General features: G+C 42.8%; 1 long non-coding RNA gene across 1 annotated transcript; it reads right to left on the bottom strand.

The window, feature by feature from the left end:
* Positions 1-919: 919 nt before the first annotated feature.
* Positions 920-16,814, bottom strand: LOC121191588. Its single transcript, XR_005895124.1, has 5 exons — positions 16,758-16,814; positions 15,530-15,649; positions 12,057-12,204; positions 5,457-5,570; positions 920-1,127 (listed from the first exon to the last, which is right to left on the bottom strand). It is a non-coding gene; the product is annotated as an uncharacterized LOC121191588 (long non-coding RNA).
* Positions 16,815-18,025: the final 1,211 nt, after the last annotated feature.

Below are 18,025 nucleotides of genomic sequence, written 5' to 3'. Positions count from 1 at the left end.
CGGAGATCAGACTCTGGTTCCCATGATTCAGCTCAGTGACCCCCTCGCTCTCATGATCAAACCGTTTAAAGGCCTCCTTAAAGCACGAGGGGGCTCAGTGATCGTTCACTCGTGTTTCAGACTGAACGTTTCAGGAAAGATTTTTTATCTCGGAGCTTCACAGGGTGTGATGTCTCTCTGTGAATACACTCGTCTCATCAGGACGAATCACAGAGAGGAAACGTCCCACCTGCTCAGTGTCATTTAAGTCATTTATCAAACAGAAATGTCTCTAAAATGTGAGAATCTGCTGCTTTTCTGGACAGATGGTCAGACAAAAAAACCCAAAACAATTTGAAGACGTCACAACTTGTTAGTTGCAGCCCTAAATGTGGACTTCAGATTTAATAACGTCCTGTTCCTGTAGGCTTGATCACATTTTCTGAGTTGTCCGTTCTCGTGCCGGTGTCCTGCTCTGCACTCACACTCTAACACTTGACACCCACAGCAACAAATGCTACGTCTTCAGCTGGAAATAATCCCTCGTAAGTCATGTCGCCCTTCAAACTGTACAGTCACGTCTGAGTCTTTTTGACAGGAACATTATGTACTACTGGGGGAAGACTGGGACATTTATATATATATATATATATGTGTGCATTGCCTCACAGTTAGAAATTGAAATTGACACCTTTATGATTTAAAGTTATTTAAGTGTCTGTAAATAGAAACTCTGCCTCAGACTTGGAGATGAATGACTGTCTGATCCACAGCAGACATACATCTGCTCCAATTATTCCAGCTGTAACCGAGTCACAGTAAACATTTCACACGTACTCACAGACTCAGCAATAATTTAATACATTTACACTTTGAAGTTGTGTACCACAGGTGCCTGCAGCGCACCGTGCCCGGGCCGTGTGTGTTTCACACCGTTCACATCGCTGGATAATTTGCAGCCTGCTGAAGTTGAGCTATGTTTGGAGTCTCCTTGGATGTAGGACAGTTACATGAGCCTATCAAGTCATCTTGCTCTTTTACACAAACACACCGGAGCCTGCTCCATCCCGCTGTATCGGGCTGATACCAGGATGTGTCGGACACACACACATTCGGTGTTGGTTTGCCGGGAGATGTTTTCAGGGCACCTGCAAAAAGATGTGAGAAGCTCTTTTATCCCAAACTGAGCCTGCACACACTGAACTTCAAAGACCGTGCAGCATCAGGCAGTGAAAGCAGTGGCCCGCGCTGCTGCCTTTGATCTGTGATCTGGTTAAATGAACCAGCTGCTCTCTATGGGGCCCACAAGAAGAAGCCACTTGCATCTCCGCTTCCTTCCCTGGCCGAATTAGAAAAGCTGCTATTATCAGTGTCAGGGAGGCAGGAGAGGAAGGAAGGAAGGAAGGAAGGAAGGAAGGAAGCCGCAGGAGAGGAGTGAGTGTGTCCGTCGGAGGCCACCAGCTGAGATTATTGAGTTTGGAAGTATTCTCGCTGCAGGTCGTGGTTTTAACGACATTTGCATTTACCAAACTGGACCCGTCATTTTCAGAGCAACATGTTCTGCTCGCGTATCAACAACTGCAACGTTTCCAAACACGATACTTGATATTGCTGCCGTGGTCTTTGTCAGTGCAGGAAGTGCCAGCGTGGGTGGTGTTCCAGCTGAAGACAGATTATCATGGAGTCATTCATTCAGCTAAGGTCAGGCCTGCACATGAACTTACAGACTGGCCAAGCATATGTTTAAGAGGATTAGGCCTGTGCTGTGATTCTGGCGTGACTCTTCTCAGTGTAAAAACAGTACAGCAGACATCTCTCATGTCTTTCAGCAGTGAAAACATGCCCACTACTTTCACCACCACGCTTTGCTTTGTCTGGACGGCAGCATCAGAGCCAGCTGGGCGAGGCAGATGATCAACTTGGTTGTCGCCTGTTGCGTCAAAGTGATGACACAGTGCTATTTTTAAATGCCATTGACAGGCCGTGATCACTGTAAATGAGAGGGCGGGCGAACGCACAGTTAAATTAAGCATGACTTTTTTTTCAGTCCCAGCACGGTATCGGCGTACAAAGCTTTGACGTCAAAGAAAAAACAAAACTTTGCTTTGCTTTGGGACTCTTGACAGCAGCATTGTCCCTGTGTTTATTCAAAACCAGGAGGCAATGACACAAATTAGATGCAAGCAGCCAAATCAGTGCACCGTCTCGGCCTAAATTAAACCACTCGCTGTCAAGCACCGTATGAGGAAACAAACCCACTAAGAGCAGATTAACGTCTTCTCGCAGATGAATCGATGTTTTCTCGATTAAAAGCCCAGTCTCACGCACTGCAGTGACCCATTTCCACCTGTGTCTATAAAACAAGACGAGAAGAAAGCTGCTCTCTCCAGGGAAGGCACAGAGTGGAAAATTCCTCCTTCAGTGGCCAAACAAACAGCGTGGGGCCCCCGAAGACGCCTGGACAAACTTGACATTGTTCAGAAGAATAACTGCCTTATCTGAGGAATCCCTGGGCATTGGGGAAACAGAGGGAGTTACAACAGCACTTCTCTGCATAAAAACAATGGCATTCCTCCGAGAGAGAGAGAGAGGGAGAGCAAAAAAGGGAGAGATGGAAAAGAAACAAGAAATAAAATTTACTGCTGTGTCCAGATGGTAAATAAAAAGACTGTCTTTCCTGTAGGCTCATGTGACCAAGTGATCTCTGTAAACGTTTGACAAACAGCGAAGGACAAATGCGAAGCAGTTGCATAATACTGTTCGCATGATAGCGCTATGATTAACCTCTCAACCTCTTGTCTTCACTCAAAGCTGTTGCCATTTTTATTCCCCTTCATCCTTGGCCTTGTGAGTGACCCACAAGAAATATTTCACGCTATTTTATAAGCAACCTGAAGGTCAGTCCCACGTCTCCATACTTCAGGCCCGATTCCACTCTAGAGACAACTCGGCCATAAACTCAACAACTGCTTCACAAACATAGTAAACCATAAAACTTTTAAATGAAATTTCCTATCATGAGGCAACTCCCACTGTTCTTTTGTAATCTTTGCCTATTTTTGGTTCTTATTTTTTACAGGCAAAAATAAATCAATAAGATTAGAAGATTATTTCAACATGATTCCAAATCAGCTGAGCTGCGACAACCAACGTATTAAAATAGCTGGATAGAGGACGGCTGTTTGTCCCAGCACCCAGCCTCAGTATAACAACTACAGAAGACGTGGGGAGATGTTATTCCACATCTCTCTGTCCCCTCATTTCCTGTCATCTCTCGTCTTTAGTCTGTCCAATAAAAGCAAAAGACGTTTGTTGAACTGTTCACAGCTTGTGTTTTCTTTACATCCCATATTCAGTAATGCAGCAAAACACACCTTCCCACCGCTGCTCGTATCACAAAGTGGATTAAACAACACTGTATATCTGTCATCTATACATCAGTCTATCATAACAGCGCCGCTATCGACAGATGAACTCTGACGCCGAGCTATAAATCAAAATCTATACTTTAGAAATCCACGGTGCGAATTCTCATGGGAGAATAAATAAATCCTGCTGCAGACAAGCAGGAGGAGATAAAACTTTCTTTGGTGGAATGAACTGGTTCTGGGTCTGTTATCCAGGTTTCATTATACATGCATGAACATGAACCATCCAGCAACAGCAACCACCCACACGGAGTGTGATGAATGTACCTCCCCAAATCATATGTATAAGATGCACGAACAAAAAAGACTGCATTTCAAGTGAGAAGCTTTTGCACTGAACTGCGTTTGATTTTTTTGGAACCAGCTTTTACAGAAGCAACCATGAGAGGAGCTGCACCTTGTGCACTGGGTTTTAACTGCTTTGTTTAAGCTGCTCTCCTGCTCTAACCCAAACAGAGGTGCCAGACCTTGAATTCACCTTTCACTGTGACCTTGTAAGGACATGACTTACTGGTAGCACTTCACCACACATTGTAAACCAGTGGTGGTGGTGGTGGTGGGGGACGTGCCATTTGTTCAAGCACCACACGCAGAATAATCAGTCGTACAGAGAGACAGCGGTTACAGAAACACGACCCGGCACTTAGCAGGCACTTAGCGCTGGAAATCACGTCAGGGTTTTTTGGCCCACGATATCGTACAGTACACGGATGATTCAATTACTGCGTTGGAACTGTTACATAAGAAGGAACATGAACGGCAGAGGAGACGGGGCTGGGATGCCAAGCAGCCCCTTCACTTAGGACGAATTAAACCCAAATTGGCAAACAAGATTCAATCAAGTAGTTCTGAAACACGTGTGATCTTTGAGTCTCTGCGTCTGGAGCGTGTCAAACCAGCACCAGCTGGGCAGCAAACAGCAGAAAGGGAAGGATGTCAAGAAGCATGGCTGAATAAAGAATAGTAAAAATGCCATGGCTGACATCAACACTTTCTGAGGCACGCACTTTAAACCAGGGCCAGGATACTTTTATTCAGCTTAATCGCTCTTGAACACAGCAGCACCGGGCGCCATGCATCGGGCGTATACACTTTCTGATAACATATTTTGCATTTTTTCTTTATTTTCTTCCCACATTTTCTCTTCTCCGTGTGCCGAGGCTGTATCCCACTGACACGACGGGGGCTGGGTTGTGTAACGGAGGCGTGAGGTGGTAGCTGTCACAGAACGGCATAGCTGCATTTGCCTTAGGACGATGTTCCCTCTTTCATAACACTTTGTGTTCTTAATCCTCCCAACACCTGCCCTGTCTCGCTCCAGTTCAGCCCCTCACTCTGTATGTAGGTCTGACCATGACACTGTTGGCCAGAATACTTTGGATTAGGTATCATGATTTCATCAGTAATCTAACACCAGCCTCAGGGTTTTGTGTTCAGCTCACTGACACTACTGAACCTGTCACCTGACCCACATCCTAATTTATTATTATTAATTTGTTATCGTGCTAACTGACCTTGCTAAGGATTTGGTTCAGTGTTTTAGGATGAAACCTCTGGTAAACATATACTGACAGCTGTGTAAAACCCCTTATCAGTGACAGAAAGCAGAACCATGGCCAGGATTTCAGAAATACTGAGGCCATGAGTGAGTAAAATTCCCAGTATCCTGAAAAGCAACAAAAGCAACAAAGCTTTTATGATAGAGGGGCATCGTTGCCCGATTCACTAAGAAAAATGGTATATGCACGCACATGTATGGCCTTCAAAAGCTATAAATCATAACTATAATATGCCCGTGAATTAGTGTCAACGATTTCTGACAGCATCAAAAGGTGAATAAAATCATTTTAGGCGAGTTTATCTCCCTCCGCTTCATGGCTGAATCGGAGGTGTCAGTGAAAACCGGCTTAAATCACCCCGCACTGTCTGCTCGCGTCTGTTTTGGTACATCACTTGTCATGCCTCCCTAACAGAGAATTTCGGAGGCGACAGAAAAATGTTAAGCTCTTATCCATCAGCTGTCCGGAGGAAGTGAATCACGTCTCTCACCTCTCGGGGTGCAGCCAGGCCGAGGCTGACAGGCGCCGCCGACACGTCCCACAAGAGGCTGGCTGCGGCCGGATCCATCAGCCCGTCACCACAGAAATAGTTTTCTGCTGGTTTCTGGAAACACACATGGAAGAGGTAAGTGTGGTTGGTGGCAACTCCACATGCAGGTCCCCATAACCCATGGGATTTGAACTTAGGTCCTGTCACTCAGCACCTGTAATCCCATTACCCACCGCGCGTTTTCTGACACTGTCTAATTAAACAGGAAGAAAAAAAGCAGCAGAGCTGAAGCGATTCGTAAATTAGTCAACTGAGAGAAAATTAATTGGCAACTACTTTGATAGCCAGTTAAATGTCTGAGGTAATTTCAAGCTGTGTTTCCCAAATTTAATAATTTGCTGCTCTTCTTTGTCATATTTGATCATGAACTGAAAGTCTTTGTGTTTTGGACTGACAGTCGGATAAAACAAGGAGGCCACCTGGGACTGGGCAGTCTTATGTCATGTCATGTCATGTCATGTCGTACAGGTGAGTTATATATTTCTTTTTATTTCTTGTATATAACCACATTTTAATGTAACTATAGATGTATAGCTTTAAAATAAACTGACTGTTTTCAATCATCTTGCAACATTTGCATGGTTAAGCAACTTATTATCAGGGTAGAAAAGCTTTGTTTTTTTTTTGTTTTTTTATCTAAATTTTCCATCTGGTGTTTCATAACATCTGTAAAAAAATGAGTTTACAAAAAAAACTCAACTCAAAATCCAACATCATGCTGCAGAGAGTCTTAGGCTCTAATCTCCTGTTAAAAACCGCCATTAAAAGACCCCCTGTGGGATTAAGACAATTTTCTAAAGAGCAAATCACAGAATTTGAGATTTCATCCATAACCATATTGCACTTTTAACAAGATGCCAAATACAGAACCGCTGTCTATTCACTGTGTCCGGGTGCTGTTTTTCCATTTAGCTTTTACTTTTCATCGCCGACTGAGCTCCGCATCACACAGAGAAACAAACCCACGCCGCCTCCTTTCCCAGTCTCACAGTGGGCCAATTATACGCTGTCAGTATGTGCATCAGCCCACACCAGAGCTTTCAGCTAATGTCCAATTAGAAAGGCAGCAGGCACTCAGACCGACTGACCTGCATGAGTGCCATGAGCATTATCAAATTATCAGGTAACATAATGCACTTTAAGATAAAAAAAAAAACTGAACACAGCAAAATAGTTTATAAAGTTTAAAAAAAAATAAATAAAAAAATACCCATGGCAAGTTCCCATTGCCCCATTAGTTGTTGCTTTGGGCACAGGTGGCACCATAGACCAGACCTGAAAACACAACGCAGTTTTGATTTACTTAAAGTGGACAGTCCTGAAATATATGACTGAGTTCATTGTGTTTGAGGACGTCAGCTGTATTGCAGAAGATTGTGTTGTATCTTGTGTGTACAGAAAAGCACAGTAACTCAATAATGTTGGTTCATCATATTGGGTTAGCGTGCTAGCATTTGCTAATTAGAACCAAACACAAAGTAAAGCTGAGACCGATGTGAGTCAGTCATCGTTAATGTGATGGTTTCAGGGTCGCGTCAACCCTGCTGAGGACAAACAGTCTCTGCTGTTAAGAGATCAGATGTGTGATGTGCACCGTGGATGCACGAGGACATCTCCTCTCTTCTTATCAGCTGCATGACTTTTTTTTTTTTTTTTTTTTTTTACTGTTCCCTCAGTCAAGCCACAGCAGCATTAACCCAGATTCAGGCCAGCGCAGTTTGGTGGAGGAAAAAAAAGCTCACTCCTTATGCAACCCCATCATCTGAGCAGGGCAGCATCACCCGCGGTCTATTCTTCCTGCGCACGCAGAGTCACAAAAGAATGAAAGGAACGACGAGACGAGAACATCACAGAGATGTAAAGAAAACAAAATCACTGGAGGTTATGTGGAAGTAAAAGCCATCTCATTCATTGACTGCAGTGTCTGAGGCCGAGTGCGCGGGCAGCCATGCATCAACACAGCTGAAAGGAGCTAAAGAGCTTTCGTCTTTCACATGGATTTGCGTTTCTCTGCTGCACCGGCCGTGTGGTTTATGTAAGAGAAAGACTGGCAATCGAGCCGAATGACGTCAGTGGTGTTTGGCAGATGAACGGTGACTTAAAACAGAAAACAGAGGAGCAAATTAAAGAATAAAATGTAATCAGGAGACTCAGACAAAGTACGGATTAATAGGTTAAGATGGCTGAACTGCATCATCATGTATCAACAATCCATTTGGTCACGTAACTTCTTACATTTTCAGTATTTCCAACGCAGACTGTTTGGATTAGTTTGTCTCCAATTCTGATGAAAACATAATATCTCACCACAATCAAATATGTGTAGTTTTACTTTTCTTTCCCTTTAATATCAAGATAAATTAAGGCTTAAACTAAACTTTTACATAATTCAGTGACTTAAATCTTGTTCTACTCCTCTTTCACAACAACCAGCTGCTCACAGTATCAGCAAATTAAACAGCTTGTTTCAGGGGTTTTTTTTTGCACATATGGTAACGAAACAGATTCACGGGGTTGTGTAAGCCCTCGTATCGCTGGAGCTGAAACTTTCCTGAGCTCAGCAGCAGCAACATTTCTTCCACTGAGGCAGCGGATTCTCGCTTCCAAGTCCCATCAACGGAGTTAATCACAAACGTGAAGTAAATGAGCAGGAGGCAGCAAACTAAACTGGTTTTTATTTATGAATACGTGAACCAGAAACACGAATCAAAGTGCGCTGTCTTACTACATGCAGAAGGAAAATAGTACTGATGCAGATTTCCTGTCCCCGCAGCCCTTAATGACCCGACGATGAATATAAGGAAAGCAATCAGCATTTTTTCCTCCCACAGCTGTATTTTGGGCAGATGCTCCACATTACGCCATTATTAATCTCTAGTTTACTTATCTGCGTTACATATTCCCCCAAACTGTCTCATCCAGACCTGTAGTCACTGATTACAGATTAAGCTTTCAAACTTTTTTGGTTTGTAGATTTCGGTCTTGGCTTGTTGAAGACATCCCCCCTCTAGATTTCCCAGTCAGTTCATTTAAATAACAATTGGGTTTTTGTGAAAATCTGTCCAAGAAAGGACTTCAGCAGTTCCCTGGTGTTGGATCTGCAGCTCGGTGTATTACCAGAGCTACACAATGTAAAGTAAATACCTCATGTAAAAGGATTTAAAATCTAAAGCAGCTCAAATCTCTGGTACAAAGGTGCTCATACGGGGTTGAATGCTGATCATCAACCTTTGTCAGCTACACAAGAGGCTCTGGCAGTCAGCACTTTGATATTCAGCTTTTCAAAGTAACATGAGACCACTAACAGCAAAACAAAGCGTAAACCACCTGTGCACTGACTGCAGGTGCAAGAAGGGGGAAAATGATTTTGTCCTTAAAATCTACCATTGCTATCCAGGCAACTATGATATATTGTTTTTTACAGTAAAACTCAGATTTGAGGAAATTCAGTTTTAGTAAAATTGGACCAATTGTTTCTCAGAACTGTGCAACTGTTATTTGGCTAGTTTGCTTTGGGTTTTAAAGATTTTATTATTTAATTCTAAGTTGTTTACGTTTGTCATCCTTGTTTTTTATATTTTGGGGCTTAAACATTATCCTTTGAATTCCACAGATTTTGCACGTTCATAACTGAATCAAATTGAAAATCTAAATTATAAAGTGTGTGAAATGTTGATCTTTATTTTTGGTAAAGCTCGTTTTGCTGAATTGATGCGGCACATTTTGTGTCAGTCGGATTTACAGGATTTATAAGAATTATATAAGAGGTACAGATTTCCAAAGACTGACATTTTTTTTTACCATTTACATTTATAAAGTACTCCATTTATACAAATCAGCATCATTTCGGAAGCCCTGGCAAACTGCACTAAAATACACCACTCCTCCAAATGTCATCAAACTCAGAAAAGCAGTTTGGTCATGATGCACATTATGTGAATAATGATTTATGCATCTTATGTTCAGGTTTAAGTGTGTTTTATGTTTCTCTTAACTGTGAGACAAATCTCCCGTCAGGAACAATAAAGTTTAGTTTAAGTGTTGAGTATTGTTTGAGATATCAGGATTTAACACAGGTGGACACTGACTGATCAATTTAACCTGTACAAGACAAGACAAGGTCAAGACTCACAAATCATTTCCTGTTCAACACGACTGTAGTGGTTTACTGTATGTTCACATGAATCTTGTCTGTCAGATTCCTGTAAACAGGCCCGTGTGTGTGTGTGTCTTCCTGCTGCTGAGAATCCAGAGTGAGTCACACTCTAGCCGTTTTGCATACCGCGGCCGGTTTACCTGGTTTGTTTTTCGATACTACATCCAACAGCTGAAGCCGCGAGTTATTTTAACACTCACATCACCTTCAGACTTCCCTGAAAGGACATGAATACCTGAAAGTCGAGTATTTGCTGGAAAGCTCAGAGTTTTCCCTCTGGGCGCTTCTGAACATGTGACAGCGTGGACTTTTTCTTACGTATCCAGGAAGACTTTACATCCTGTCATGGGATTTAAATGATGATAGCTGAAAAACAAGAAGCCCATTCTGAAACCTGGCCATGATGGAGAAAGCCTCGTATGTTGTGTTAGCGGCAAGAATGCGCAACTCCTCCGTCATCTAAACCATGTAGCAGTAATGTGATTGCACATGCTTCCTTTGTAGCACCACATGACACGTGCCATGTGGTTTCATGTGCGCTCAAGAGATGAAGTGAGTGTTTGAGTTTATGACGGGAAGAAAGAGGAGGTGAGAGACACCGATACAGTTCACGTCTGATCCAGATCGCCGTGTAGTTTTTCCTGTGTGAATAATGCAGGAGTGCTTCATCTGGTGTATCTTATGGGGCTGCTGTTACACTATACACAAGCAGCATAGTATAAACAGTACGTGCAGTGGCTCGTGTAGTTTATGACAAGTTAGGCAGTTCACTGAAAAGGCCGGTGATCAGTGTGTTTAGCCACCATACACAGTAAAGCTTTATATTTCTTTTTACGCTGCATTTTATTTGTTTAACTGAGCATTATTTATCAGTGTGTTCAGTTCTACAGTATTTCTGACTTGTCTGATAACCTTTCAAACCATTTTGTGAGCTTCACGGCTCCATATTCATTCACCGTCTTTGATTAAAAAAAAAACAAAAAAAAACACAGGCTCTACTTCTCTGGCACACACTTCAAAAGAATATGATGGAGGTGACTAATTCATAAGCCCGGGTCTTTTAATTGTTGCTGCTCTGAAACATCCTTTCGAAAGCAAATTAAGCACTTGTTTATGTAAGCCTTTTAAAATGTCAAGTACTCTCGGATCTTTGATCAGTTCATGCAGACTCCACTGCTTTTCTCAGAGCACAGTGAACCAGGCGGAGCAGATTGAAGTTTTAGTCTTTCATTATTTTTTAAAAAGGTAGATCTACTCTGATGGCAGGAGATTATTTTCTGGTAAACATAAACCTTAAAGGAATACGTCAGCATTTGGGGAAATGTTTATTTGCGTTCTTGCTGATGAGTGAGATGATATGACTGATACCAACCTCTGTTTGCTAAATATGAAGCTACAGCCAGCAGATGTTTAGTTTAGCTCAGTAAAAAAACAGGAAACAAGGGGGAAACAGCAAAAACCAAAAATAAAATGTGTAAAAAAAGAAAAACATGTTGTGGTTTTAGAGGGTTGAGTGCCAGAGTTCCATCTGTAAAATGGTTCAAAGTCCAGCGACACTGTTTTTGACACCTCAGTCTTATCTCCCACTCTGTTTTCCATCCACAAAAACAACATAAACTACAACACTGATAAACTAACACTTAGTGTGTAGGTGACTAGCGGTAACTAGTGCCCACCTGAACAACATGACTAACATCTGGCGATGCTGCCCACTCACTTCTTGAACCCCTGGAATTAACAGTGCAGGTGGTGGAGCAGGTGAGGGTCTTTATATACGTGGGCACTGAACTAGACGGAACCGTGTACTTTTCTGAACACGGTGAGAGACATTTTAACAGCTGCCTTCAAGTCACTCAGTGAGTCTGTCGTCACTTTCAGTACCACATCTTCATAAAACCTTCTCTCTTGTTAAAAACAAATCAAAACTTCTCGGATCATCAGCCAAGCGAGTAAAATAACAGGCACCACCCTGTCCTCGATGTACACCCAGGCACTCAGACGGTAAACAACCCTCATCACGCAGGACCCTTCACACACCCCCGCCACAACTCCTTCCAACATGCTGCCGTTATAAAAACCCTTTAACAGGACACAAATATCTTAAAAAGCCATTCATACCAAAGGACATTAACACGTAAACAAGCTATGAAGGAATTAGATCCCTAACACTTGAACATAACAAAAAGTTTTTTGTTTTTTTTAACTGCACAAATTGTCCTATCTGCTTAGTTTCATTGAAAACCTCTCAAACGTAAATTCGGACTCGGTGAGCCAGATCCTGTCTGAGCCCCGGGTGAAGGTGGAGGCCTTGTTATTTTACTGATTCCAGTTTTCTCCGCTTGTCTCTGCATGAGCTGTATGGATTTTAACATGTGTTTGGGTACCGTGCTAAAGTCGTATGCAGGGTCAGGCAGCCAAAAACAGACGGTCCTCCCACAGCGGCTGCACCTGCAGGTCAGAGCCCATCTCCCCCGCAGGACTTCTTTCTTTGGAGCCTCTCCTCCCGTGGATATTACATAATGAACTCCTCCACTGGACAAGAGAGAGGAGAGCAGTCAAAACACATGAGCTTCAAAGACTATTTCCACGGTGGGCATTTAAACCGTACTAAACATAAATCAGTGACTCACCCATCTTATGACTTATATGTCTTAACAAGTTGATGTGAAGAAATTAAAAGCAGCTGTTTGAATTTATTGAATGCTTTGGCTGTAAAAAGATTTCTTTCATGACTGGAGAGGCATGGTTTTCTCTGAATATCTTTGGGTTTTTGACTGCTGCTTGGATAAAACAAAACTACTGAGTATGTTTACTTCTGCTTTGGGAAGTTGTGACGAGCGGTAACTTCTATTTTCTGAGATTATTATGGACCAAAAGACAAATGAACTAAATGATCAGCAGGTTAACTGATAATGAAAATAAAAATGCATCAAAACAGGGATTTTCCCCAAACATACCAGGTGACGACAGTGAAAGTGAAAGTGAAGCACATCTCAGATAAACTCTGACTGATGTGCTTCATCACTTCCTCTAACACTGTGTCACTGGACATCACTGTGTAATAAGTGTTTGTACACACCCACACACTTGTACTTGTATCTTTGTGAGGACACTCACTGACATAATGCATTCCCTCGCCCCTTTACCCTAAACTTAACCATCTGACCTGAATGCCTCACTCTAACCAAAACTTAATTCTAACCTGAACCCTAAAACCAAGTCTTAACCGTCAAACCGCCCTTTGAAGTTGTGAGGACGGACCAAAGTGTCCTCACTCCGTAAGGTCTCTGCTTTTGTTTTTTGGTCCTCACAAAGATAGACGCACAAGTACCACACCACAAACACACAAGCACACATTATGTAAATGTTCCAGTCATGTTCCTCTGGAAATGGGCGGTGATTCGTCATCACCACTAGCTGCTTCGGGCCTGCACCTGCTCCCCCGCTCCTCGTCTCCAGAGCCTTTCCCACAAACCCCGTCACCGCGGACCGGCTCATTAATATTACAGTCTCAGCTCCAGGCAGACGCAGTCGTCCTCCTCTAAACTCTCGCCAGCTCTCTAATGCCCAGCGGCAGTGATGTCATCTAATCTATCCGCTGCCCAGTGGACATGTAACTGTACATCTGGATTAAAACGCTCTGCAGGGTGACGCAGCACTTCTTTGTTTGACATTCATCTCAAGCTGTGAAATAAACTCTTGGTGGGCCAACGCTGCTGCTTGGCAGCATCGCCACACCGTCGCTACTTCCAGCTGGCTGGGAGTGCGTGGTGCATCCATCAAATTAAAGGCTGAGGAACTTGTACACTCATTCAGCGCTGTTATGTAAAAACATGAACGCCTGTCGCAAAACAGAAGCGGGAAAAATTAGGAACTAAGGAAAAAATGCCGTCTAAAAAATGCATCCCTCCTCTCTGCAGTTGTCATTGGTTTAATTATAGTTACTATTTTCATCATTTATTGTGAGTTGCAATCAAAATCTCAAGCCTCCCACATGCACACCCTTCCCAGTATCCCACCACATCCCTGTAATCCTCCCCAGTAGCAGTTAGGTAAGACTGAGAGTGTGTTGTATAACTTTCCCAGCACAAAGCCTTTATGATAGACATTTAAACTCATCTTGCTCACTGGTCTGCAGCACTGCACACAGTGAGTTTTAAACGCATGGTCGCACACACACTCACGCACACTCCCTCTCTCACACACACGCGCACACACACACACACACACACTCTCATGCACTTACACACTAAGCTTTTATCGAGGAATTGGCAGATAATGATCAACTTTTAGTGGAGAGATTATAAATCTGGATTACTCCACAGGAAACTGTGACATTGATGATCTGAGTGTGATGTAATGTGTGACGTTAAACAGGTTTTCTGACCTGGTAATAAATAAAAAAAAAAAAAATCAGGCAGGGGACTTCTGAGAATTACATGCAAGTGAGCGGGGATGAGTGGGCTATTTTTGTACCTTACATTTTCCATCCTGCTCTGTCCTTGGGGGTAGACTGGCCAGATGCCCTACTACAGTCCAAGCCGAGAGCGGCGTCCTCATTACTGACAGAAATGAAGCCGTCGCATTTTTAATAGTCACACTCAGCCTAAACTTCCCCTCCTCTCGTCCTTCAGTAAGTCCTTCAGTACATGTAGTGTTGCTTCCTTACAGGGTCCAAAGTGGGTCAGTTTCGCTGTGATAAACTTTCTTAGATTTGGCCTAATTTCACCTAATTTCTGCATCCAAGTGATGGATTCCATCACATGATCATTCACGAGATATCTGACGGTGTTTTTACAGGCTCGGGTCTTTGTCTTTGCACTGTGGTGGTTGACAGACTTGTTATGTGATCAAAGGATTTGCCACTTCACTTATCTGGTCTGGCTTCTTTCAGCGTGCATCTCTCAGGTGGCTCTGAGGGCCTGTTGCGTGCGTGAAGCCGCGTCGATAACTGAAAGTGACGTGGCGAGAAAACACAAAGCATCTCGTGTGTGCTGGTAAATTCACCGTTTCCTTTCACACTGTTAAATTACCAGCACATGCATCTCACATGTCAAGTGTACGAGTACAGAGAACAGAGTGTCACCGTACCGCGGCTTCTCAGGGGACTCACGTGCATAAACAATGCATTGTATTTTACTGTTTATCATAATACGTTATATTTTCTGATTTTTAAAAAGACCTTGCTTCTTAATGGTCAGCGTTTTCTTGCAGCTGCAGGAACATAAATTCTGGATCGCATGTGGACACAAAATCCGGAGAAGAACAGCTTTAAACTGATTTCCTCCTTTTTTTTTAAACAAGACTACAGCTCTGTGAGCCTCTGTGGTTTGAGCTAATTGCTAACGTCTATTCGTAGACGTTACCACGGAAGACAAATTAAGGTGTGCGCCAAGTGTGACTCAACATTTCACATTTAGGATCACACGGTTCTTAAGACGACTGAAGTAGCCCGACCTGTTTCTATTTATATGTCTGCAAGTGATAAGCTCTTCCTTGTCTAGAGAGCATCCTTTTAAATCCACCCTCACCTCATGGGTGACCCTCAAAAGAGAGACTGACCTCAGGCGTCTCTGTGACATCCCTGAAACTGAACAAATTCTGTTTTCTACGGCTGTTTACAGGCACAGACAGTTCTCACATTAGTTCAGATCTTCATGGGAACAAGCCTTACTTGACTTATACACTGAAAGAGCTGAGCCGACACACAAACACACACAGACACACACACACCGTACAGATCCTTCCCTAACATGCCTGCTGACCTGCTGCTAATCAGGTTAAAGATAGCAACAGGTGAGCCGGGGCTGTTCGCAGCGTGACCTACTGTACAGACAGAGTGATCTCAATCCCTCACCTCCTCTGGCCTCCTGTTCTCAGGTTATTTGTCCTTCACATCCAAGGAGTTGACTTAGTGGTCATGAATCGGCTGAAGAATGCTGAAGCAGGAAAGTGGCGGACAAACACAGGTGCAGATCTGTGGCAGACAGCGGGAAAAAGGATGAGCGCACACAATGAATTTCTGCTTTTAGAGACACAGCTGAGTTTTACTGAAACACAATGTGGGATTGGCTTTGGGCTGTTAACATCTTATTGTTTTCTACATTATTTTCAGTGTCAGTGTTCAACTGAATGTTTTGATTATTTCTTGAGTAATAAAAAAAATCATCAGAAATAGTTTAGTCTACAACACTGTCAAGTAAATTTTACTTACATAGTGACAGATGTACAGAACAGAGCAACATAGTAAAATTACAGCACAGACAGTCATAAATTATATACGTAAACATATATACAGAACATATATCTGGGAGGACGTCAAGCAATTTCCAGGACTGTGAACTATCCTCATCACAAATTCTGAGTTATTATTTTAATGTTTACAAAATGCCCTTAGCATAAACTCTGGAAACAGGGGGAAATAACTACCCTGACTCTGTAAAAAAAAAAAAAAGGAACTAAATCTGCCCAGGAGCTCCTCTAAAGCTCTGTAATTAACAGGCTTCATTTTGTTTATTTAATCCACAGAAAGAAAAACAAAAACAAATTGTGTTTATTTTCTTTTGGTTGGCAACCACACGGTAATCAAAAGACCCCAGTAAGTCACTGCACGGCACCAAGAAACAGTCCGACACATAAACACTTGTACAAGCACTGCTTAGCTTTGTACACAGTGTTATTGATCTTCTCATCTAACTCTCAGCGAGAAAGCAAATAAGCATTTTTCCCCAAATGCTGAACTAAACCGTGAAGGCATTATTCCTCTCTCTCTCTCACACCTGTTTATCTTTCACATGCTGATCTTTACGAGTCCAACAATGAGAAATATGTGATTTTAGTGTTTGTGTCTGACAGGAAGTCTAGCAAACAAGCAAGACAACTTATTGTTTTCCTGTGTCAACTAGAATCCTCAACAATGACGGCAGTGACTGTCAGTGACAAGCAATCACATGTCTGAATCAACATATCAGCCTCCTTCCTCACTCTAACTCACATCCGTCTTACACTCCCCCTGCTCGCACTCTGCCCTAATTTAAATTACATGCAAATCTGTCCAGCCAAAACTGGTGTGTCACAAATTATACTTGCGCTTCGGCCTCATCGTGAAACGCTCGGGCTGTATTTAAAGAAAAACATCCCGGAGGTCCCTCCTCGAGTAACATGATATCAACCTGTGTTTATTTTCACTTTCACTGTGAACAATGTCGTGCAGTGTTGTTCAAGGTGATGAACAGGCTGGAAAAATATGTTTGTTGGCGAAGTCACTTCGTTTCAACACAGAGCCGCAGATATAAGATGACTCAGTGAGACTCTCCTCTGAAGTTGATTTGAATGACTACATGTACAAACTTTCTTTGACCTCTTGTGGTTTTGAAGTTTAAGTGGTGCTTGTTAGTCGGTGGTGGGAGCAGTTTGTGTTTGCTCTGAAGCTGGAGTTCGGCAGCAGGGCGGGAATCTGTGCGTCACACATATATACATGCACCGTCATACATGTGCACGTTGCCTCAGACAGAATCTTAATTGCTCAGAGATCTTTCTTTTTTTTTTTTTTATCAGTAATACAGATATGTTTTCACACAGTCAACCATCACACCCCTACCTCCTGACTGTGAGGGTTACAAAAGACTTTACAAAGGGTGAAAATGGCAAAGAACAACTTGATATGGATTTCATGTCAGCGTCAGGGAAAAAAAAAAAGAAACCCTCTAAATTCCAGGGGGAGTGGTTCTCTCTGGAGGTAAAAAGGGATCTGAAACAGAGGATTTGCCAGCTTTACCCAACTTAGAACCTCTTACAACTTGTCGCAATCCAATCTGTTTAGATATTTTCAACATACTCCAGTAATTTTCCAGCCTCCATTTCTCCATCCTGCAGAAAAGCCACACCCACCTCCAGGGCCAGATTGCAATAGACAATAGCTCTGTATTTCAGAAGATTCGATTACACCGGGAGCAGGAATTGGGCAAAACCCAGGGAGCCATTCTTCACCACTGTGTCTGAAGTGCACAACAGAAACATTATCCAGTCACCTGAAAGCGCAGTCTTTGGTTTGTCACCTGTTGGGCATCTACTCAGGCCAGTGCTGTTATGTTTGCAACCTCAATTGCTAGCTGGAGGATACTGCTTCAGCGGAAATCCCCAACTCCACCTGTGTGGATTTCCTGCCTGTGTGATCTCTTATCATTCCTGAATAAGTTATAGCTTTGTCACATGCTATCGTCTATGTAAATTCAATACAATATGATTGTAGTTCACTGAGTCCAGTTTCCAAAGCAAACTCATAATTCAGCGCAGCTCTTCACTGTGTGACCGACGGGCGTTACTCATCAATGATGCTGTTGTTGCCCCTGTT

This window comes from Toxotes jaculatrix, chromosome 13 (genome assembly GCF_017976425.1).
Source record: "Toxotes jaculatrix isolate fToxJac2 chromosome 13, fToxJac2.pri, whole genome shotgun sequence".
Lineage (NCBI taxonomy): Eukaryota > Metazoa > Chordata > Actinopteri > Toxotidae > Toxotes > Toxotes jaculatrix.
The sequence above is the reverse complement of the archived record's forward strand: the minus strand, read 5'-3'. Positions and strand labels throughout refer to the sequence as shown.